Below are 26,130 nucleotides of genomic sequence, written 5' to 3'. Positions count from 1 at the left end.
AATTGGAACTAATCTATGGTGATGACCAAAGGGACGGCTATGATTGTCATGTTACTAAAAAAAAAATCAAAACAATCTTGTTACGTCAGTTCTACCATTAAAAGACTTGCTTCTCTGCAAATTTCTGCACTCAGTAATTAATACTCTGGGGCTTGCAATTTCCAAGCTGGTACTCCAGGCACAGAGATGCCACTCACCTGGTAATTATTTCAGGAAGCCATGCACGAATGAATGTGATTGACAAATGCAGCATTGCTGTAATTGCCTCAAGGAGAGTCAGTGAGCAAAGGAGAAAGAAAGAGGGAAGTTAACTAGTTCCGCGCCCACCTACGAGACAAGCGACGCCGCTCTAGGAGAAGGCTGTTTGGTGGCAGGTTACAATAATTCACTGTGGCGCTAATCAAGTGTCTTCGATGAGAATGAGTATTTGTTTCCACTGCTCTCTGTATGCGAGAATGACAATGTTCCCTGAATAGTCTGACATTTATCGGGGGCGCTCCACACTCCAGTCTCTGATCCGCAGAGCCTGCTCTGGGTGGATGCCGCCTGCCTGGTGGGTGAACTGACACTGGCTCCTGCGCTCTGGCAACACAACCAAAACAGGTTCGCAAAGTTTGAAGGCTGCTGTTTTAATTCACAGTGTGATGTGGGGATGCGTGTTTTGTTTGTTGTAGGCCCACTGCTTGCGTTTTCTTTTTACCCCATGGCTTCACCTCCAGCAAAACCGAAAGAGACAGAAGAAAACACGATGACAAACACAGGGAGCTGTGCAGTGCTCTGTCTTTCCTTATCAAACACTAGATTTCTCATTCCGGGCACTCTGACTGGTGAATGGTACCGTGGAGGGAAAACATTTGAAATACCAAGGTAAAGCTAAAGTAACATAACATTGTTTGTTCTGTTTCCACTTTCATACAAGATATGGATGAGAATGTATTCCGCGTGCTGCAATTTCAAAATGCCTCGATCATGTATTGTTTTTTTTTTGTATCACAGACGTGAATTTTCGGTTGAAAACACCCTTTCGGCTGAAACATCGTGCTGTCCGCCTTTCTATGTCACGTTTAGTTCACCTTTACGTGCAAGGTGCGCTTTTCAAATCCTCTCCACAGACAACGCATGTACACCAAGAACAATCCAAAGCGAATGCTCCGGGAAAAGTCCCGAGAGGCCCTTGTGTTCAGGAAAATTGCATTAAAACATGTCTGATTGCATATCTATGGAATTTCTGGGCCCCCGGAGACGAGCGAAAAGGAGGAAGGAACATTCTGATAAAGTAAAAGGAGGAGTAATTTAATTGTCTAACTCCTTCTGTGCTCGCGAATTTCAGACAGATGGGGAGGATAAAACAAGCAGCTCAATAATTAATTTTCATGTTGCTCACTAGTGGGACCTCTTTAATCCCTGTTCCTGTGATTATAGAGAAAGGTTGGATCCTGAAGTTTCGCTCATTAGCCGCGTGTTGTCTGAAAATACCTTTATTTGTGAAAAGAGAGGGAGGGAGACAGGAAAGAAATATCGCAGCTATTAATAATAGCCCGTTGTTGCGGGGTTATTTTTTTGTTAAGGAACACAAAAACATACAATTCTAGGAATTCGCCAGATAAATAATGAACCAGATGGCTGTTGAGAGGTTAAAGGTCAAACCTTCCCCTTTGCTAAACTGCAAGGTTGAAATAATGCTTCTCGGGAGTTATTGCACCTTTGGCACGCGGTGGGGCACTTCTCACGCCTTTCTAGTGCAATGCTACCTCTTTTATTCGTATATATGTTTGTGTGCTGATTGCATGGCACACCTCCAAAGATTTGACTTCAACTTGACCAATGACAGTACACCTAATTTGCAACATTTCTCACTAATAACTATTCTTTTTCTTTTCCACATTACCTGCTACATGATAATACGTCGCAGAAAAAATGCAAACTATAATGATTTAATACATTAAATAACCGCAACACTTACGCACATTGCTCAACCAGTTCACATTGTGTTGAACACATTGTCCATGTTTATTGGCATGCCTTTGCTAGAACAATCTTTACACACAAAGAGCGAGAAAGGCTCTGGTTGTGATGATTAACCATGTAAGGATGAAAAACAGTAGATTGATATGCTAAGATTGGAGCTGGAAAACACGAATTTAGGAAAAGGAACAATCTCCCAAACACACAAGCATTTCAAACCAATTTTCATAAATCCCTATTGTGATCTTATTTCCCATTAAGAGGAACAAAGCAGACCAACATTCCAATTAATCAGTCATTTACTATGTGTGCTAATTCTGCAGATGATTTCATGCTTCTTGCTAAGAATTATTTATGTTAAATTCATAATTTACAAGATTTGGACCAGTGGACTCATATGCTATTTATATAATAATACGAGAGTCGTAAACCAAACTTGCGGTATTGCCATGTTTACACAGAGACAAATCTCTACAAGACAACATAGGTTTTTGTGTGCAATATATTTTAAAAAAAGAAATGGAAATCCTCACTTCTTTATCATTTGAAGCTTGCTGATACTTTGTGGATTGGGACAGTGAAAAAATAATATTTTATGTGTATTTGTATTTATTGCTTGCTTGGTAGGCACTTATACAGTAAGAACATACTGTTCCAAAGCTCCCACAGGACAGGAAGGGAGCGAGGGTGGGAAATACATTACAACAGAAATATTTAAGAGCAGAGGGGGGACTTGGGGAAGCTACTATGCCTTCTGAGTATGAAATATGTGATCATTTAAAGAGATAATCTCCTTCCATGACTGCTCCATACAGTGCAGCCATGAACAAGTCTACCAGAAAGCAGCCTTAGATTGTAGGATTACTAATCAGACAACTCACAAAATCAGCATTTCCACTCTCTGAGTAGTTCTTGTACAAGCTTCGAGCGAGATGTTTTTTGTTTTGCCCACTGCCCTCTTAGGGGGTCATTTTGATATTGACAGTACATGACACAGAACAGAACAAGCAGGTTCAGGCAGGATTTCCGCCTCTTTTTAGGTTCTGTCTCACTGATGATTTATTTCCTGGATGCAGGAGGGCACAGAATGCAAACTCCACTCCCTCTGTGCCGCTCCATGGACAAAAAGATCCATCTTTCCACTTACCTCTTATTTTGATGAGGGCACCAAAGCTTGAATCCTTATGGATTCTGCTGAATTTTTACAACTGGAACAGCAAGTGTAATCAACAGGAATTCAATGATATGCCAGATGGCATGTATGTGATTCTGGAAATGCATTGGATGGATAGGCCCTCCATACCCTTGTCCTGTACTCCCTTATCATGTGTGTTCTGTGTTGTTTTCTGCACAGCAGTCCCTGTGGGAATCCTGGCATTGAAGCTCTTCCTCTCTTTGGTTGTGGAGAACAGAGATCATTGGGATACCCTTATGGCACCCATGGGTGGGGGCTCAACCCTGTACCCCCTAGTGTATGTTTTTGGGGGCCTGTGTGTGTCCCACAGAGCAGGGTATTGGCTGGTGGCAGCTCCATGCTGAGTTTGACAGGTGCTCTGAGGATCCTACATTTTGGGATACCCAGGCACTGCCATAGTAATCGGTGGATTCCTGATAGGAGACAAAATGGTCCCTGTGGCGTGTTGGTTTCTCTTACCTGTTACCTTGTTTTCCCAAAGTCCTGGGAAGCCCTGACTCCGTCCCTTTCCATGACTGGCTATTGGGTGGAAGACGGGGAAGTCCAGGCTAGTTATGGGTGTCTTGTATCGGTGTGTGTGACACCAAGTATGAGACAGCCCTGCCTGAAACTGACATGAATGCAGTGTGGTGTTGTTAAGGATTTCAATCATTTTAAACAATTTGCAATAGCATGAAATGACACTCGGAAATGGCAAAAAAATAAATTAATGCGTGGTTAAAACTTTGAAGTAAATATGATTTCTCACTAAGGCAAAAATACACCAACACTAGCAATCACAAGGCAAAGGATCAACAAGAAGCATACAATTCAAAAATGAGTGGAAAGTTTAGAGCATGCTGCAGCCAAATGACACGTTGGAAAGTTGCCATTTTCCCAATTCCTGCTTTAAATTACCCAAACAGTTTTTAATATAAACGGGTGAAATACTCTGATTTGGAGTGCAGTTAGTGGGCTAGGGGATAGATGTATATCAAAGGGATATTACAGAGGTGAAAATAGGGCTCTAGCTGGTGAATTGAGAGATATTTGGAAGGTAGATTGAGGTTCATTTTTAGGAAAATAGAGCAGTTAAAAGTGAGAAAATCGGCTTTGAAAGAAAGGAAAATGTTATTTACATTAAATTATCTAGGCTATATTGTTAAAGAGGAACACAGTAAGCTCCAAGGTTGATTCACGAGGTCAACCTTGTCACCCCAGACAGAGGTCAACCCCATCAATAAAATAAATGGAAATTAGTTTGATTATAAGTAAGGGCTTATAATTTACACCAGACAAAATTGAAAAGAGATGGAGCTAGCACTTAAACATTAAGGACAGGATACAAGGATAATTCTAGTAGTTTCAACAAGTTACCAGGGTATAAATATAACTACTTAGAGAGTGGGATAAGGACAAAGGCAAGATAAGCTAGGCAATGTGTTTCTATGGGGCGGGGATTATACTCAGTCCACTTTTATGGTTTTGGGATTTTTGGACAGTCAACAGGGTCTGGTCACCATACAGCGGCGCGCCTGCCAAAAGACAGCTGGGCAAGGTCTGATCACCGGGTAGTGAACAGCTGGGCAAATTGGATCACTGGATGGCACAGGTACCGATGGATGCAGTCAGTGGGCAAGCAGTTAGTGGGCAGCAAGCAGGTCTGATTTCAGGATGCAAAAATTACCACAGCTTTCCCCTTTTTAATGGGAGATTAGTGGGTTGATTCTCGATCAGTGGCCTTGCTGAGAATAGGATCAGCAATGCTTTGGCCTTGCAGTGTGGTCTGGAATCTAGCAGGATGAATTCTTATTTATAATGCATAGTGACATCATAGAAGTATATGGCTGGGCAGGCTTAGCTAAACACAACTCTAACAACTGAATTGGTCAGGGGTGCTAGTCCCCGCCTCGCTCACAGCTGGTTGGATTTCAAGCGCAGGATGTCAGATTCATGATGTGAGTTTTACAATGTTCAAAATCTCCCAGTTACTTTAGCTAAAATCCGATTTTGCCACAAATGGTACATTTATACAGTTGAAGTTTCTTATCAAATTACATAAACAGGTTACATATTTTATGCAGACCATTGCAGTCCAACTCTGCAATCTGTGAGACATTATTTTGTACGTTTCATAATCTTTGGTCATTTTCAGTATACATGTTCTGCCTAAAATTCTGTGACTTTACACATGCGTACATACTATAATGGGACAATTTTCTGTTAATTTTTAACATTCCATCATGTGTCCTTTCCCCATGATTCACATTATTCTGGTGTTTGTGTCCCATACATGCTATTGACAGCCAAGACCTCTTATTTGAAAGCCACAAAAATCACATTTAAACTACTACATTTTTACATATTTGCAAAGTCCTGTTGCAAAGATAACCGTCTTCAAAGTTCCTTAATAAAATAGTCTTTTGAAACAAATGGACATCCTTTGTCCTACACTGTTCCATTTCTTTTCTTTTCAGCTACCACCAACTGTGATTTCCTCCAGAGGGAGGATGGGTTTTTCCCAGTTTAATTAAAGGTTTATAGCCCTTTCTCCACTTCACACTTCCGTGTCCTGGAGGTTCCATTGTCAGAGGGTTCAACCCAGACCAGATTCTGTACAACTTAGTAATTATCACTAGGGTGTTAGTGTCTACTGAGAGGGCCCCATTTGTTTCTGTCATCCTCTCAGCAGAAACCTATCTTGGGCTGATTCCTCCCCCCCATGCAGCCACTGAAGTTTGATTGAATTCTATTTATTTTTGCTCTGAATTGGAAGAAACCTGCTGAATAGAACCATTTCATACATGTATTGTCACAGCACAATCCCCATTCACATTGTTAGGCAAGAAGTTTTTGTATAGTACTCGCAAACAAGCATTTTTCTTCTTTAGTTTGCAAAGCCCATGTTTACACATGTGGTGCAAGCTGCTAGCACTTTGCTTTCAGATTCGGTTTTCGACTTTCCATCTGGATTCCCACACTGTTTTGAAGCCATAGTTATTTTCTTGTGGGCAGTAGTTTATTTGAAGCACCTATGCACTGAAATTGACATAGCCCAGAGCTGGAGCTACTTTAAATGACTGATCATTGACACTTTGTAACTTAAAAGTGAAGGTTTTTCCCGTGCAGTGGAAAATTAAGTTTCTTTGTTGATTTTTCTCATATTTGGTTTCAGCAAGCCTGTCATTCAGGGGTCATGCTTGGTTTTGCTGAAGCACAATGGGGATATAAATGGGCATGGCAGGGCCTTATTACTAACAGTAGTTTGAGGAAGAACAGATAAAAATAGCATCAGATCAGCATCACTTTCAGGTAAAATACGCCCTTTTCAATGAGGACTTTGGGCTGGCAGCAAAGCAGCTCTGCTTTTTCACTCTCTTACATTTGTATATGGAAGAACACACTGGAAGGCTTTGTGTGCCCCTTGTTCCATCCTGCCCAATATGTGCTTGGCAAGATGGTGCAGCCCTCTTTTTGTCGCAGCAAAACACAGTTTTGAGCCCATGGTGCTCACAGGAGCCAGCACAGCCATTTTGCTGGAGACTGCAGATGCGCAGCTTGGTGATGTGAGGAAGTACTGCTCAGTGGGTCAATATATCCCACAAACCTCCCCTTGCCAACTCTTCTGAGATTCCTTGTCAAGGGAGAGTAGGGGAAAGTGGGATTCATCAGGTTGGCAATGGGGCTTCTCAGGTGAAGTCCTTCCATCATCCTGGAGCAGTACTTCCACGATCCTCCCATTGTCTCATGTTGTAGTGCTGAGCAACACCCACAGCTTATGTTTTTCTTTGTGGTATAGAGCAACACCCCCCAGATTTTCTTTGATTTCTCCCTTCCAGGTTCGCCGGGGAGGTCCTCTTTGGTCTTTGAATAGGTGCAACCAGTATACATTTATTAAATAAATAAGAAGGGTTACTTCATTCTCCCACTAAGTGCCTTCCAATAGGGTTCACAGCAGTGGGACACACATGCATTTCATAATGACAATTGAAAGTGAAAAAAAAATACTCCCTGTTACATAATTATGCTTATAAATCCATCGTTCCCTTCTGATTCTTCTTTTTCGCATTCTCATGCTTCAGATGTCTCCTCTATTTGATTCTCTCTTGGCTCCCCAATTTGCTGCAAAGTGTGCCTAGGGTGACAACTCTTTAACTAATTAATATGGATCCATTTCTCTTCTGTCAGTTCTACTTTGGGAATGCAGATTCTGTAGCCGACAGGTGAAATTTTATCTACAATTTCAACAGGACCCCGCCAGCTTGGCAACAATTTACGCTCTTTGGTCTGGTTCCTTTGTAAATTGTACAAGGAGACCTTGTGTCCTACTCGGTATTCCTTTTTGGTGGTTTATTGAGTGTTCATACCCTCTGCAGATCTTTCCAGATTCCACTGAGCGTACGCAAAAGCATGTTGAAGGTGTTTTCTTAGATTCTCAACATACTCATGGTTGTGGAGGCATTTATCAGTGTCTGCTCTTGTGTTCTATAGAGCAGATGCTGAGGTAGCACCATCCTTTGTCCAGTCATCAGAATAAATGGAGGCAAACTTATCGATCAATTTAAATGTGGGAATGGCTGGATTTTTAGGGAGTTTTTGGAACATGGCTTTGCTGATGAAGCTCTTACCGTTGTTCACACACACTCGGGCAAGAACAGACTCCTTCCCCTCATTTAACTGAATAGGGATGAACAGCTGTTCTCTGAGTATCAGCTAAACCTTGAGCTGGTTTCTCATCACTTTTGACTATGGAATTTGGATTTTCAGATTGTGAATCAGTATAAAACTTCAAAGTATTTCCCAGTGTGGAATGCCACTTGAAATTGGAAGGAAGGTTGATTTTCAGGAATGGAGAGAATTTGCCATAAGCAGTTTGTTGTCCTACAGCAATTACTGTCATGTCAGGTATTGCATTGTTCTGGAAATGAAACTCGATACGATCAGGTTCTGTTCAACTATGTGGCATGTGCCATTTAAACTAACATGGTTGACACTCTGTTTCAATTTTATTGGCCTGTTAGTCTACAGTCTATTACGGGGGGACAGCCTGCGTAGGATGTCATTCCCTAGTAGATAGGGTGTGCCCTCTGAAGTCATGACTATGACAGGGTGTTTCACCTTATGCCTCCCAATTTTTATTTCCAAATACGCTCTCCCTTCGACATGAATTTCATTCCTGTCGAAGTTTTGAAGTAGTCTGGGAAGAGGGGTGAGAGGGATCTGGTATCTCTCCCCCCTTCCTGAATTTAGCTGATCAAAGGCCCTTTTTGACAGAAGAGTGGCTTGGGATCCAGTGCTGCAAATATACATTGCCCTTGCACTTGGACCGGGGCATAAAACAACTCTCTTTCTCCTCCAATGGGCAAAGGTAATGTGCATTCCGGGCAAGCTGGGTGGTCAATTTCTTTATTTTAGACTCCGGCACAGGGTTAGTTTTGGAGTTTGGGAATCTGAAAGAAAAATTTTACATTCTGATATTTGGGGAGTTTTGGGCTCCCCTTTTTCTGATTCTGGGCTGGCCCCCCCTTTTTGGAAGCAGTCACCAGAATTGATACAGGACGTTTGGGAATCCTCTTTTAATGCTTTATTCTCTGGATGCTCATTCTGGTGTTCCAGGATGGGCTGTTCTGAATAAGTCCCCACATCCCTCCAGTCTTCATTTAGATCTCTTGGGACCCATTTTTCTTTTGGAGGAGTTCCCCCGTCACTGAAGGAGAAGATTTTATTCCCAGAATCCACTAAGGATTCTTCCCCTTCACACTGGAGGACACTAACTTCCTCCTCAAAATGGGCCTTTTTAAGGTCTTTTTTTCTCCTACCCACCCTCTGTTCCCTGGGTTGGAGATTTTCGGGGGCAAGCGATATCTGTTCCGGTTACTCGGTGTCCAGGGGATTTTCACGAGTGAGGAAGGAAGCTTCCTCTGGGGCTTTACACCCCCTTTCCCCTGTGCCTCCTCCTCTGGAACCGGTGAGTTGTCAGGGTTATCTCCCCGTCATTGTTCTGGGGTGCCAGATGGGTGGGATGGGGTTTTGTGAGTACCGTGGGAAGAAACTTATCCCTGCATTTGGGGCATTACTGCCCTCCTGGGGGAAGTTAGGGGGGAAGTTTCCTGGGGCAGTACTTACCTGATTGGATCCCCCCTTGGGCTGGGGGAGTCCATATATACCCCAAGATTGGTTGGTTGCCCTTGTATCTGGGATTTATATGATCAGGGGAGTAGGGGGTCCCATTGGTGGGATTACCTTCCTGACCTCCACCTGTTTGTGATTGGCCTGAAGGCCTTCTGGGTCTCTGATTTTGCTGATTTTGTGTAGGTACATTTTTAGGCTCCCCCATCTCTAGGTCTATAATGGGGGCAACCTTCAGCTCCGCCACCTTAGCAGCAGCTGGGGTGTTGGCTGGTTTGGGGTTTTTGGCCAGATTTTTATATTCGGCAGGTTTTTGGATTTCATAAATATGGGTCGCCTGCTCTATGACCCAATCCAGAGATCATTTATCGTGGATTTCCCTTACCAGCTAGGGCATTATATACTTTTGGGAGTGCATGAAAGAAGGTAGTTATAAACTCCCTGCTATCCGTGCGCACCCTCCTAGTAGTTTGTGCAAAGGCGCGTTTTAGCTCCTGCACAAACTCTCGTGGGGCCTGATCTTCCCCGCACTGCAGATTGTAGGCTGCTTTGCGAGCCTCTTGGGGGTTTCTGTGTTTCAAGATGGCCTCCATGTAGGTGGACTGTCTTGAATGGTTCTGGTCCTCCAGTCCAGCAAAGAAGCTGGAGTTCTCAGTGCAGAAGTTCCATTTAACATACTCAATGCAGTTCTGGTTGTCTTTAAGGTGAAAAGAATCCATCACCTGCTCATAGAGTTCCAAGTGTTCCCAGACAGAATATTTTGCATTTTGTGGTATGGGGTCATGAAACTCCTAATGGCCTTAATCTGCCTAACTGGGTCTTTTGTCATAACTCTCTTGAGTTCATTTGCCTTCTTTGGCTTAATCACCCGAGACCACTCATCCTCAGACTCGGAGGTGCTGCTACTTGAGATCCCCTCATGATCATCTAGGAGCTCCCTGATTCTTTGAGCTTGGGAGAAGCTCGCAGAATGGTGTCGCCTAGTTTCTACTCCCCTTTGGCACACAGGAGAGTAGTCTTCTGACTCCTCCCTGCTTCCAGGGTTAGCAGAGGATCCCCCTACTGCCCTGATTAGGGAGAGGTCTTCAGGATGCTCTTATGGGCCCTCTTTTCCTGTTGTTCCTGAGCAAATTGAACCAATCGGTTCCTTTGGAGGTAGTGCTCCTGTAGGTCTGATTCCTTGACTCTCTCCTCATAGGGGGTTTCCTGGTTAGAGCCATCAGCCTTTATATTTTTGTACCTGCATACCACGCCCTTCTGTCAATTTCTGGGGGGCGCTGACCTGTCAGTTCCATCTTTCTTGGCCTATTAAATTCAGATGACCACATGATTTCCAGCTCATGTGAACCGACAGCCCTGAAGTCATCAGTGCACAAAGGATTACATTGGTGTGAGTCCCTTAGTATAGAGGTCATCATACTATGATCAAGGCTTGCCCGGTCCCTCTCTACCTGTTTGGGGTCCCTACAGTTTGTATTAGATCTAGGATACTCCTTTTCCAACCTCGCTAGTTTTTCTTTCTCAGCCCCTATCTCTTGATAATATGCAAAGATCTGAGCCTTTTGTTCGGCTATCAGGGTTTTACTGACCTCTAAAACCCGCTCTTGTGCTGCCATTTGTTTGAGGAGCCCATCATTCTCTTCACAGAGGGCCTTGTTATCTCTTTGTGCTGCCTGTGTTGTTTGGGCACTCTGAGACATTTTTAGTTGTAGGAGTCTCACCTCTTGAGTTTGTGCATTTTTGGTTTGGGTGTCCTTTTCTAGAGCACCTACCGGTCTGGCGTGCTCCAGTAGATTTCCATATTCTGTTTGGAGTTCATTTAGTTTCTGGAGGCCTAACTCACTTCCCTGTAACTCTGTTTTTAAATTGCTTACTTCCTGGCATAGGGCATCTTTCTCCCGATTTAGGGTGCCCCTCTGTTCAACCAGGCCATCCCTTTGTTTCTTGATGGTATTTAGTTTCTGGTGATCCTCATCAAATTCTGATTGAGAGTAGAGGTATCTCATAATTTAATTTATTATTTTCTCTTTCAATTTCCCTATATGATCTTGTAAATGTAACTATCTGCTCTGTGCAGACTCTATTATAATTTATTTGTTGATTTAACACCTTTTCCCTACACTCCTCTTTCAATGCCTCTAATTGGGTCTCTTGATCTGCATTTTTCTGCAGTTGGAGAGTCAAGTCCTCTTTTAATTTTAGGATATAATTTCCAGATTCTACCTCCAACTCTTGGCTCTTTTGTAATTTTTGTTTGGCTAATTTTAGTTCCGTCTGGATTTTGTTTACTATTTCAGATTGATTCTGCGCAAGAGTTGAGTTTTCCTCATGCTTTTCCCGCATGACTCCCATGTGGAGATACATGTAGGCCACGGTTCTGGCAGTTTTAATTGCTCCTCTTTAATTTGGAGTCATATATAAATCACTCAAAGCTTGAAGTAATAGGCCACAGTCCTGCCATGTATCCAGGTTCATGGCGGTGACCTGTTGTGTTATTTCTTGTAGCCAGACTTTTTCATCCTGTACTGGCCATTCATATCTGACAAATAGCTTGTGCAGAAGGTGCTCCCTAGCCATAATGATTTCTATTGTGGTCATTTTGGACATGTTATTACACAGCCACGTTAGTGGCTGTGTGGTTATGGTTAAGTTGCTGTTGCCATAGGAAGAACACTTTTTGGGCGGCTTATATCTCAGCTCTCCCTGGATGAATCCTCACCAAACTTTGCAAAAAAGGTATATGGGCCACTTTGCTGGTGACTGCAAATGAACATCTTGGTGATGTGGGGAAGTACTGCTGAGTGGATCAATATATCCCACAGTGTGCTGAATGGCTGGGTGCTTGCCCCAATCCACATTTCTTGTTATGGGTGTCTGAATGGAAGCGAATGGTCTGAATGCACTGTGAGCCTGATTGGCTGCCTGCCTGCATGAATGCCCTCTGATTGGTTGGCTGACTGAGCTTGGCTCAGCAGTGTGAATGAGGGACAGATGAGTATCTCTAGGGTCCTCCCACTTACCAAATTGTTCGGAAGCTGAAGCTGAAACAGGATGCTGCTTATCCTTTAAGCCCAGCTGGAAGAAGAAGGTTTGCTGCTGCTCACAGTCGATGAACTCCAAAAGCTGCCGTGTCTGTCAAGGACTGATCCAAGCGAGGATCCGTTTAGGAGAGCTATCCCTGAGTTACGAGGAAACATCGAACAGAACCTGATCTTCATCATGGCACCCTGGAAGTCATCACCCAAAGGCTGTGGAACGGAGACCTGGTCAGCCGAGAAACAGTGAAGTAAAGCACCAGGACATTAAGGCCATTGACGACCATTACCATCGACCGGGGTTCGGAGGATCTCCATGACCGCTGGAAGCTCATTGGGTCATGTTGCCAAGAAGCAGGGACAGCTTGATGCCGTGCTGCTCGACGACAGTTCCGCAATTCTCCACCAGGCCTAAGAACATTTAAACCAAGGGCTCCCTTGCCATCACCGTCAACCGATTTGTCTGACTGGAGAAATTTGAGGTTGCCGACGAACGAGGAGAATCCGCCAGTGGATTTCCCGCCACCTGAAGACCACACAGATGCAGACGAATGAAGATCCAGCCGTGGTTGAGTCCCGATCGTCGACACCGACACTCTGCGCCTGCTGCCTGGCCTATGCTCATCACTGAGTCCTCCTTATGGCACCAAACTCTGTCATAGAGGTGCACTGCACGCCTTGTCTACGCAGGATGTCCACGATTGATCATTGACAAGCACCGCACAATTCTGAGCTGATGTCCTGACGACAGTCTTCACCTTTTCTTCACAGAATCACGATGACTGTGGCTCCTGCTTTAAAGGAAGTCCACTCACTAGGAACCTGCCCACGAGCCGTTGCCGGAACTCTGTTAAACTCAGGTACATTGGGGTAGTGGAACATTTTTGATCAGGAAAAAAGACTATTCAAACATGAATGGACTGGGCTTGTTAATACACTTTATTACAGGTTGCCCAGGTGGTGGGATCCTCATTCAGAACTGCCTCTAGGTAGAGGGGCTCAGCATTTCTGCCATTGTTTAACCCAACTTGTTTTCCTTCCTATGTCCTATGCTGATACACATTACTATTTGATTTGTATACCATTAGAGGACTCAATAGATAAGAATGGTACCACATAAACTTTGTACATATTGGAATTATTTGGGCAAGTGGGTAATTGTCTGACATTGCTCTCGGCACCTGAGTTTTGATTTGCTATGTGCTGCTAACAAGCCGAAAGTACAAGGTTGGGATAGAATGCCAACCAATAAGAGGGTCTATGTAGCAACATGCAATACAATATTGCACAGGCCAACCCACTGCTGTTATTCTGCTACAATCTGTATTATTGGTATTTAGTGGTGGTTCAAGGTGTGTCTACCAGAAAAGGGCATCGAGTGATATTACTAATACTTATATGATATATAGGTACATATGTTCCCTTAATCAATCCCTCCCTTCAATAGGTTTTACAGTTAGCCTTGTGGGATGATGTCATAGCTGACGTAAATTGAGGTATAAAACCTTTGTGTAACCAAAATTTAAGTGTGAGTGCGTGGACTACAATTTGTTGTTCGACAGATTGCCCTACTTTATTTGAGCTGACAATAAAGGGTATACAGTGATGTTATCAAATCGAAAACAAAGAATGCATTTTTAAACAACCCAAAACATCTAAAACAAAATAACACATTTTAGAAAACTATATGGTTGGGAATGGGAATAGTAGATTTAGAGGTTTGGGAAAAGTATAAAAAAGGGGGGATTTGGGGCGGACCCCCCCACAAACATCAAAAAAGAAATTCGTAATTTTTTGTAGAATTGATTTTTTGTTTCGTCATATGATAAAATCACGTGTAACCACAATACAGTAGCTCTTTGCTATATTCTTTGAGTCGGTCTGGTTATTTGCGTCTGAGATCATCACTGGTAATTCCGTCGAGAAATTGAAATGCTTTCAGGTACTAGATCACACAAATACAGTAGAAAGGATGCAAACTCCCTTATTCGAGGCCCTCAACAGTTTTGCCCGCTGCAAAAACCAGATTTGTGATCCAGGGTACAGATCAGTGAATGTTTAAGCTCAAACAAAGAAGAAACACTTTGTGCAGACCATGTGTTGTGCTGCTATCACAGCCCTCCCCCAGCTACTGACAATTGTTGATTTGTCCCTGAGCAACCACTGCCTTTCAGACCCACAGGCCTCAGGGGAATAGGCTAAGAGTGGCAAGAAAAAACAGCTCTAGTGGAATCGCCAGATACACCAAGGCATGAAGTTCCCCCAATATATCATGGTGCCCTAGAGGAGCCAATGATAACAAATGATGATCAGTATCCACTAGAGACAACCACTCCACGAACTAGTGTCATTCAGGATTCCATCGTACTACTAATCTTTTCCCTTGATCTATGACACAAAATTCCACTGAATGTCAACCACTGACTCCAGTGACATAGTGCATTCTGACTTTCATCTCTAGAAAATTGGACAGATAGATGCAGGATGCATGAAGGCTGAATGCTATATACTTAAATTGTTTGGAGATGCTTTCAGGTTAATTTGCCATCAGAACCCTTACAAATATTTAAATGAAGAACATCACTCCTGTATGCTCTATCAACAAACTATTGGGTGACTCGTTTTTGCTTCTTCGCTGACATTGCCAGATCATTTTGGGAATTTTGCCTCCCTCTGACATCATGGTTAATGCAAAACTTCTGCCAGAAGTCTTGAACACTGTGGCAGACAGTGCTACAGACAGCTCAAAGTTTGAAGCAATCGTAACATTTTCCACCAATTTTGTGTGTGCACTTGTTCCCCACTGGGGAACCATTAAGTTGGAACTGTTTGACTCGAAGCTGAATGATCAACTTTAGATGTATTTTAATGTGGGCAAGATCCTCAGGATGAGGCAATAGAGACCTTCTTTCAGAACTGACCTTCAGTTTTGCTCTACGCTTTCCATACCTTTTCCCTCATTTCAATAGTTCTTTTGGAGTTCAGGAAGCAGCGGGCGGGATTGGTCATGGCAAACCTATGTGGCTCAGGTGTGGTTCTCTGTGATCCTGGAAATCAGTGTGGACATTCCTTTCCTTCTCCAAATGTTAACCCACCTTCGTGCCAACCTAGAGGGTATAATCATCATCATCATCATCCCAATATCGACTGATGCTGGCATAGAAAATGTCAGGGGTTCCATGCTCCGGCAGGAGTATTAGAAGTGCCATTACCTTTAAAACATTTAAGGAAGCTATACATTTCTGCATGCTGAACTCTGATACATTACATGGTGTTTTCCAAGGCTGATGGGTCCCTTTAAAACCTCTGAGGTAGAAGTAGGCATCTTTTTTGAAGACTTTACTGTTCTTACAGATCAGTGAATGTATTCAGGTCAGCCATTTCTGCTCAGATTGATGATATTGGGGTTCTGCCAACACCATCCTCTGGTGAGCATTTTATTTAAGGGTATTCACTTGAATCTCTCTCTCTCTCCATCAAATACTCTGTCATATGTGTTGTTATCACCATTCCTCCCAGAGCATGGGTTGTATGGTCTTGCAGAAATTCTGAGCCACAGTTAGGCACCATATTTCCGTCAGGTTCAATGTCTCTGTAGGGACCCAGTGGTGTCACTTGGGAGGAGCTTACAACTTGAAATATCCTCTTAGAGCAGAGGTGGCTGGCCCGGGTAGCACTAAAGCAGAGACATTTGGCAGTCATAATAGAGTTCAAGGTATAGCTTTAGAGAGGCCCACAAAACCTCTAGTGTGGAGAGAAGTGTTTCCGGCGGTGGCACACAAGGGAAGCTTAGGTGCCAAATAGCCAAGGAATTATTCTGACCATATGAGGCAGGGAAGGATATTTCTGACCAGTTTGAAGTACTGGAACTAGGTTTCTGCCTCCAGGAGGGGGAGGGAACTGTAGATGAGATGGAGTTGAGGGAAGCAATCCATATGAGCTGTCTACCAACTGCTTAAATTGATGTGATCAGGTAGATGGCTCCCGAGGATTGGTGCATTTATGACAACATGAAGTCCAGCATCCACAGGAAATTCTGAAAAATCCCAGAACAATACATATGGAGCTTTGTGCAGCTCACCAAAAAGGGGAGTCAAACCTTTGAGGCATTTTCACATCAGTCTTTGTAATACCCGAGTGGGTGGGTTACTGCTGACAAAAGTAACACATTTGAAGGGATGTACAATTTGATTGCATGCAAACATATCACTAAAAACTGTGAGGCAGTGTTACAGCAGTATGTAATGGACATGGCTACCACAGACCCTTTGCAGCTTGCAAAGTCTGCTAACAGGTATGTGAGTATGCAAGTCCAAAAGAAGGCCTGGCTGAAAACATCCAAACCAGAGGAGAAGGCATCTAAGCAAAGTATATCAATACAGCATAAGGATAATATTTCTCACCTTTTCTCTAACAAAGGTCCCCAAATGCATGATGGGAAATCCCAGTCATATCTCCCATAAGATTTCACAGACAAGTGGGGTGATTGTTCCTCTTACACTGGGGCAACCACTCCTTAGCAGCCAAATTGTGCCTTCTGTGTTGGGGGGATGACACATAGGGCACATCTTGGGTTCATCATGCTAGGCTAAACCCAAGAAGGTTTGTTAGTGCCCGTCTCCTGGAGAAAGCCATATTCAGTGTTGGAATATTAGAAGATTAATTCCCACTAATCTAGGGAGTGGCCAGATGTTTTCTAGTGACTCTAAGTGGTAAAGGGACTGGTTCCCTTAGGAGGCCCCTCTTTTCTGTAAATATTCAGATCCTTTTGGAGCACTTCATAATTTATTGAAGCAGTGCTCCCACACTTCCTGCCAGTGCCATTGGTTTCTAGTGACAGTTGTTGCAAGAAAAGCAGATATTCCTTATTCAGACAATATTCCTTATAAGGACACGTCAGGGAGTTTGATGGCCTTAGATGATGCCCACATGCCTTTCATCAGATAAGTACAAATGATAAAAACAAAATTGAATGTATATAACTTCATTCATAACCTATCCTATTTTGAAAACATGTCCCCGTTGATGCTTTTCCACTAAATCCAGTTTTTATTTGAATACGAATGGATGCAATCTTACCAAAAATGTATATTTCTCAGTTTAATGTTTTTCTAATTATTCTTCGGTTTACATTCTAGACTTGAAATTATCAAATGTGTTAATACTCATGTCACTAGCCCTATTAAGATTTTCAGAACTATCGGCCAGTGCCAGGGCTACCATGGCCTGAAAAAATCTTAGAGAGGATTTTAATGCCTCAGTTGCAGGATTATGTGGATAGGGAATCTCTGTTGGAACCCCTTCAGTTCAGGTTTTGATACAGAGACGGCTCTGGTGGCAGTGTAGGATGACCTCCTTGAAGTGACAGATCAGGGAGATTTAGCCCTACTGGTTATGTTGGATCTCTTTGCTGTGTTCAATACAGTGGTTCCAGTCTTTTCTGTCAGACCGGGAGCAAAGGGTCAGACTGGGTGGGTTTCTTTCAAACACACACCCACAGATTTGTGGTGTCACGCACATAGCCTCAGCCCCCGCCCCTTCATTAATGGACATCTTGAGGATGCACAAAGTGAAATTTCATTCATATGCTGAGGATACACAAGTGTCCATCAAAACAGGGAAGGTGGATGATACCTTTCAGATGGTTGAACAATGGTTGAAGGAAGTGAAATGGTGGATGTCCACCAAATGACTTCTCCAGAATGCTGGGAAAAGAGAAGTAGCATTGTTCAGCCCAATATATCTCTTGGAGGGTAGCAGGCGTCCAGGGCTGCCTTGCTTTTTGGGCTTGCACTTGGTATTTTCCCCCAAAAGTAAAAAAAAAAAATCTGTGTTGTATCTAGCAGGAGAATCTGGGGAGCAAAGCCCAGGTTAGTGTCAAGGTACAGTCAGTTTTCAGTACCCTGCGCCTTCTGAGGCAAGCTCTTCCATTTATCTCAGCCAAGGATCACACAGTGGTAGTTGGAACCCTGGTGAATTTGTACCTAGAATATTGTAATGGGCTGCTGACGGGTATCGCTTCTTCACAAATGCAGAGACTATAAAAAGGCCGAAAAGCGGCTGTTAGGCTTATTCTTAGAGTAACAAAATCCTCCCTGATCTCAAGCCTGCGCCGATCTTTGCACTGGCTTACGTAAACGATCGGATTCATTGTACAATTCTTTGCCTGGTGTTTATAAGTGTAAACATGTTGGCAACCAGCTATCACTCAGACAAAATAACTCGGTCTCAGTACCAACCATCCTGACAGTTTCAATCTCACAATAAATTGTTGTTGCAAACTCTCTGCTCAAATTGTGTATTCAGGGATGATCGTAGGTTTGCAATTTATGGCCCAAAGTTATGGAACAAGCTTCCATTGGAAATTAGGGCCATAAAAACATTTAGATCTTTTTGCACAGTTTTAAAGACCCATCTGTTTAAGTAACTGTAGGAGGATGGTGATAATGTAGAAGTGTTTTTAGTGCTAGGGTCTGGAATCTGGTAGAGGTGCTTTTTCCTGCATTGTTGTTTGAGTGTATTTAGATTCCAGCTGCGCCCAGATATTATTTGGTTTGTTAGGTGCACTATATAAAAGACTCAAAAATAAAAAAAAATATTAATTAGGATACTGATGAATTTCTATTAAATATTATTAACAATAATTCCTGTACAGTAGATGACCTGGACATCATTTTAGTACAATCATCATTGCAAACTGCTCAGTACAAAGAGGTATAACAACATAGGATGTACAGAGACTTTTGAATGTATGTTTGTGGGAATGATATCTGCATATAGATTAACGTTGTCAATGCCATATCAAGATTCTTTTGGCCAACTGGTAATTTGATTTAGTTTACAATGCAATTTGCTCTTGTCTATTACAAACATATTGAAGAAGTATGAAAACATCATCTCTGCAATGTTGCAGCATTCTTCCAGTACGGTTTATGGCAGGCACTTTGGTTTTTCTGATAATGTGCCTCATTACACGGATGGCGGTAAGGGTTTACCGGTAAATCCTTACCACCTTACTACGAGGTCCCTTTGCGGGCTGGGGAATTTAACGCCTGCTTTTTGCAGGCGGTAAAAACCAACCCGCAAAGGGACCAGGGAGCTAATTACGGTACCGCAATTTGCGGTACCGTAATTAGCACCTTCCCCATTCCCATAGAGCCCTATGGGGCAAAAATGGGAATGGGGAAGGGCAATGGTGGAAGGGGGAATTACCGCCCCACCAACCTTGGAATAGGGCGGTAATTCCCCTTTCCACCAAGGCGGTGCCGGTATTTTACCGGCATGAACCATGACGCTAATGGCGCCATAGTTCACCGCCATCCGTGTAATGAGGCCCTATGTCTATTTTATAGTCTTTCTTTATCATATTAGACATTGAAATTAACATAGGCAGTGAGTAAATAATGAACAAAATATTTCAACTTGTGCTCATCTATTGTGTTCTTATCAGTTTTATCATTGATTTACAGGAGGAGACGGTTGTGTTCACTCTGACATCTGTTCCCTTCGACACCAGCAATGTACAACAGGTATTTCTTTAAAATGTAGCTAGCTAGTTTTACAGAGTATTTAGCATTTTCTATTTTGTCTCGGTTTTATCAGTGCGTTCACTGTAATGTATAATATTTTGCAATCAGAATTATTTTTTATTTTACCTTTCCCATCACTTGTTGTGCCCAATGATGATGCTGTAAAGTGCAGTCATCTTTATGTATTATACAAATTAATTCAAGGGGATTTGTTAGATTACTGTTTTTTTCTTAGTGCATGTCCGTGGTAAGTGAATATCACTGACTGTGAAAGGAACTATATATAAACTAGTAGACAGTGATGTATATGAAATTACAAATGAAATGCATACAAACGTCCCTGTTGAATCCGTCAATCGTTTTGTATACTTCAAATATGCATTGTTATTTACAGGGAGTCTACTACTGAGCCAGTGTAACACAAATAAATCCAATGAGGACAAGTACAAATGTTATACTGAAAGTGTTTATCTTTGTTGCGAAATTAGAAAATGTCTAGATATTCACTGTATAGCTCTCTGTGTATGGCAGTTTTAAAGACTATAGTGTTGCTTTATATATGGGTATTATTTGAACATGCAACCCCTTTTTTGAAAGCAGGATGATAGTTGGTTTTTGATGATAGCATGAAAATCAACATGAATGGATCACATGAATAATGTTATAACATATGTATTCATGTGTTTATTTTCTTTGTTAAAAGCTCAATTATAATTGTATCTGTATTAATTAATTGGGGGCACTATGCATAGTATGTCATAATGAATGTACAATTGAACAGTGGAGCAGTTTATGTTTATCTAATTTTCAATTATTGTAATGTTCGTATTGTAGATTTGAATTAACATGGACAAAAGAACAGTTATTGTTTCTCAGCACATCGAAAACAACATCAGTACTGTACAATTTACCTCAAATACAGATTGTTTAGATTGCATATAAAGTGCAAATGATCTTATAATATGAAAATGTGTTAAAAGTAGAACGGAAACCTCTTTTCAGTAATAAGCAATTATTTATCAGCGAGTGGTACAATCTTCTAATTCCTGTCTCATTTGTGTCGGTAACATCTTTTTGAAGCAAATAATCAACATTATTTAAAGGAGTTTATAATGCAAATCTCAAATACAACTGTTAAAGCAATCTTACTTTTATTTTTTCTACTGTACATCAAAAAATGTATGTCATTCTGAACCATCAAATGGTCTAAGATGATTATCCTTCTTAAGTGATCATTCACTAATAAACTAACATTCCATCAAGTTTGCGTAGTGAATCTAATATCCTTTTCTGTACTTAACGGAGGGACAACAAGAGCAAGATCATCCATGAGTAATGGTTTTAACTCATAAATTACCATGTCAGAGGCAAGTGCTTTAGATACTCTCCAGCACTGATCTGTGAATTAGTATATATCATGTTTTGTATTGCTGAGATAATTATCTTGAAGTTTTGATTCATGACAGTGTCAGTTATCATATCCAAACAATAGTAATTGGACACTTTGACATCCTCAAATATGTCTAGTTACCTTCCATACTTTTGCATCTATTTATTTTTACTATGCACAATTGTAATTGAGCAGCTATTATTAGAAAGCATGAGTGAGCCACCTTGATCAAAATGAGAACCCTTTTCCTTTCAGTGAGTGTGAGCAATACAGGCCTATTTACGATTGTCCCAAGGCTCAAGCTATGTGGTATGGCTGGTCCTGCACCGTCACATCTATACACATGAACATGAAACGGTAGGCATTTGAAGAGTCAAGAGCAAATCCATGGACATGCAAGTGCAATTGGCTAGGTAATGGGTTGTTCAGGATTATAGTGCATGTCAGGCAGTTTGAAATTGATTATAGGGCATAATTACAGTTAGGGAATTAGGATAGGATTTTAGACAGTGGGTGATCTGGAAATGGGTACTTTGTGAAGAAAGGAGGATATTTTGTTGATGGGCAATGAGAATGACAAAACATTGTTAGGTGAACTTTATTGTTGTAGGTGGGAAGAGAGCATTCCAAAGCATTCTTAATCACACATTAATTGTATACATTGAGGAGAGCATTCAAAACCATTCTTAGACACATGTTCATGTTGTAGTTTGGAAGCGAGCATGCCAACATATTCATAGTCATATTTCATTGTTGTATGTGGAAAAGGACCATGCAAACGCATCCTTAGTCACACAATCATTTTATAGGCAGAGGAAAGTAAACATAGGCACATGTCCTTTTGCTGGTTCGAAGAGAGCAGGCCAAAGCATTCTTAGTCACACATTCATTTTATAGGCAGCCAAGAGATCATGCCAAAGCATCCTTAGGAATGCTTCATTTTGGTATGGAGAAGAGAGCAAAACAAAGAATTGTGCATCACATATTAGTCCCATTTAATGTAAAGTTGTTTTTAGTCTCGTGAATTATTTTAGGCAGAGGAGAGCACACCAATATGTTCTTAGGTGCATGTAATTGTGTGGGTTGGAAGAAAGCACGCCAAATGAATCTTAGTCACACGCCATTTCATCGGCAGGGGAGACTGCATGTCAAATCATTCTTAAATTCAAGCCATTTTTTAAGGTGGGAAGAAAGCATACCAAAGCATTCTTAGTCACACACCATTTTGAAATGGGTAGTTAGAGCAGGCCAAACCTTCTTATCCACATTTCATTTTTGTCTGTGGGAAGACATTGCATCAATCTATTTTCAGTCACACATTTACTTCATAGGAGTAGGAGAGCCCCCTACTCTTCTGCTTGTTCATACATGGAGTAATCATTGACCTACTGAAAGCCTCCATGGATACCCCACCATTGACATCAAACAAAATCCAGGTCCTGATGTTTGCGGACAACGCAGTCCTACTGTCATTTACCCCTGTGGGACTGCACCGCCAGTTGGATATTTTTGCAAACGCTTGCTGGGAAAGTGGCCTGATAATTAATACCCAGAAGGCCAAGACCATGACCCTTAGGGGTACAGGGTTAATAAACATCCAAGAATTACCCTTGACTTGGGATAAGTACTAATCAAACAGGTTCAAGCATTTGACTGTCTGGGCCTACAAATACAGCAGAACTGCATCTGGAAGGAACAGTTGGAGAAATCTCTACTGACCCTAGTAAGGTACAGTTGTGCCATAGCCAAATGTGCCAGAGAATGTGGTGGTTGGGCTGTGTCATGGCCCTAGAGACATATAAGGCTGAGGTGTGACCGGTGTCCCTCTCCGGTAATGAGTAGTGGGGACGGCGTAAGAGCTCATACCTGTCAGTTATAGAAAATTGATTTCTGAAGAATCTTTTGAGCCTACTTACTCCTGTGCCAAATTTCCAGATCGGACTTCAACTAGACTTACAGCCCATTGAAAGAGTCTGCAGGGTGAAAACTGTATTCTATTAGATAGTGCTGTGGACCAATTAGAACCTATTCACGTATCGAGAGGCAATGGGGGATTTAATGACTCAGGAAGGAGTCATGACTTTGCCATGGCTCCTTTTTCCAAAGAAAGAACTCCAAGCACTTGGGTTTATTGAGTATTGGTTTGACTCAAGCACTATTGGTGGTTATTCTAATGGTAACACTTGGTGTGCAGTTTTGGCTATAAGGGAAGTTAAATAGTAAGGAAATTGTTGATTTTACCCATTTCTATAGATACTGGTTCCGGAAGCAGAATGAGGGCTATGCACATTACTTGGATCAAATGCATCTGAAACAGATGGGATCCCTTTTTGCCAAAGCTCGCCTCGTTATACATCCTCTGGCCGCCCTGACGTCTAGATGGAACTCTAGTGTCAGTCCGATTTGCCCCTTCTGCTCGGACACAAAGGAAAATATGGTTCACTTCCTACTGCTTTGTCCCAACTGTGGTGATTTAAGAAAAGAAACCAGAAAACTTCTCCTCATCTTGCACTCAGTTAATACCACTACAATGGCCACAATATTGTGTTTAGTAGCTAAGGATCAGCTTGCAATCTTTGCCATGGGGTGGTATCTACTTAGGGCATGGCGAAAAAAAAACTAAATATGTGAAATAGTTTCTAGGTATTAGGGTGGGCCCCAGGAGCATTGTTGCATCTACATGAACCATTCCTCTGCTGTATGTAGACCAAAGGTTTTGCTTTTTAACTATATTGTATTCAACTACCATATGGGCTTCTCTTACTGGGTCTGGTAATTGAGAATGCACTTTATGCACATTGCCACTTTCGTAAATCATACTGATGATTACTGCATCATAAAAGTGTAGTGACTGCTCCCAAACGGAAATAATTCACCTGAAGACTGATTATCTATTGCAGTACATCTTTTGAGATGTCCTTTTTAATCTTAGAATGATCTTAATGTCGACCAAAAGAGTGTTTCATTTCTGTTTATGAATTTGATTGCTATATGGATCTTTCTTCTGGGTCCAGTAATATGGAATGCACCTTCTGCACATTGGCACGTTGTGTACATTTGATTGATGACTGCTGCTTGTTATAACTATAGTGATTTCCCCAAATGGTTGAAAAGGATCTGAAGTTAGTTTATATATCGTTGCACATCTTTGTGAGCTTAGTAGATCCCACAATGATTTTATGTGCTGTGTTTCTTGCTGTATTCTTTTGTGTTGGCTTTTATGGTAAAATTACTGAAATAAAGCAAGACCAAATGGAGTACGACAGCATGCCAAAAACCTCTAAGACATATAATTTGTGTAAGTGGGAAGACAGCATGGCAAAGTATAGCTAATCACATGTTCATTTGCAATCAATCAATAAAATGATTAGATTTATGTAAACAGCCCATCAATGCCCTATGTACAAAGAAAAAATACAATTAGACTACTGGTAAGAGGTTTCAAACCCAGTTCCCATGGCTGTTCACATTTGGTTATTAAGCATGTACAAGAGTCACACAATTGACAATTTGACTATTTGTTTTGTTCCCAGTGACTTGCAAAACTGATGTTTGAGAATCTCAAGGGCCCTTGGAGGCCAACACCCAAACTAATTATATTGGTTTTGTTTCATCATTGGAAACAATCAGACCAGCACAGGGATCACACCCGATTGATGTCTTCTTCCCAATTGCTTGAGGGGATTCATCAAAAAAGTTAAAATTATTAAAAACCTTTTATGTATTTTGGACAAAACAGATAAGCTTGCCATAAAGCTGGATGAATTGTTGTCTTTTATCAAAACATATAAACAAACTGTTTTTGAGACTTTATCGATCATTAATGATTCAGTAAGAAACTGTTAAAGAAGTCTCTAATTAATCCATTACTGCTGCCCTGCTAACTGTGCCTCTCGTTCACAATAATACTTCTGCTACATCAAAGTCTTAATAGTAAATTAGTGTTTTTTCAATACACCACATTCTGTTCCATCGCTTAATCAGTATAAGTGTGGTAACCCTCCTCGTACTAAGGGTACAAACATATTCATGGAATTTATCAGGGAACGCCAGGGCGTGAAAAAGTATGCACAAATCCAGAAACCCCTACGCCACAGGATAGCAGGCATAGACGTCAACGCACACACTAACAAATGCATAAAAAGCATGTGCGATTAACAAACGCATGGATACAGCCACAATGAATTCACCACGTGTTGCAGCAATCATCCAGGGACACCCCAGGAGGAGGATGGCCAAGGCCCAGATCTTCCACCCAAGGACCAGCCTTTTTGGGATGCCTGACGACGAGGTCTATGGCAGGTATAGGCCCCCCCATATCATCCTAGTCCTGGTCACGGAGTAGGAAGATGACCGCACATCACCCACCATGTGCTCCCAAGCACTGAGACCCTTGTAAAAGGTGCTCACTGCTCTGCATTTTTTGGACACTGGTTCATTCCAGCAGACCACCACCATAGTAGATGGCATCGCCCAGGCCACGTGTATTTGAGTATTATAATTATGTAGTAATGTATGCTATCCATTGTACCTGTCCTTTCTGTATCTATGCTCCTCCTTTCTGTAACATGTAAATGCGCCCAGATACCCTTGGGTTAGGCGTGCAATATAAATAAATAAACAAACAAACAAAGCAGTCTCGCTGCTTACACTAGGTGTTGGAAATCATAACTGCACACCCTTCTGTCTGCCAGCATATCTATATGCCCAGAATACCGCCAGAAAGGCAAGCAATGGTCCAGGATTTTTATGGGGTGGCACATTTCCCAAAAGTGCTAGGTGCCATTGATTGCATCCATGTTGCTCTACGTCCACCTGGAGCAACAGAGCACATCTACTGCAACCGGAAATATTGGCACTCCATCAATCTTCAGCTTGTGTGTGATGCCAAGGGCATCATTACTGTAG

This window comes from Ambystoma mexicanum, chromosome 8 (genome assembly GCF_040938575.1).
Source record: "Ambystoma mexicanum isolate Mex_15411 chromosome 8, UKY_AmexF1_1, whole genome shotgun sequence".
Taxonomy (NCBI): domain Eukaryota; kingdom Metazoa; phylum Chordata; class Amphibia; order Caudata; family Ambystomatidae; genus Ambystoma; species Ambystoma mexicanum.
This window is presented reverse-complemented; position numbering follows the sequence as displayed.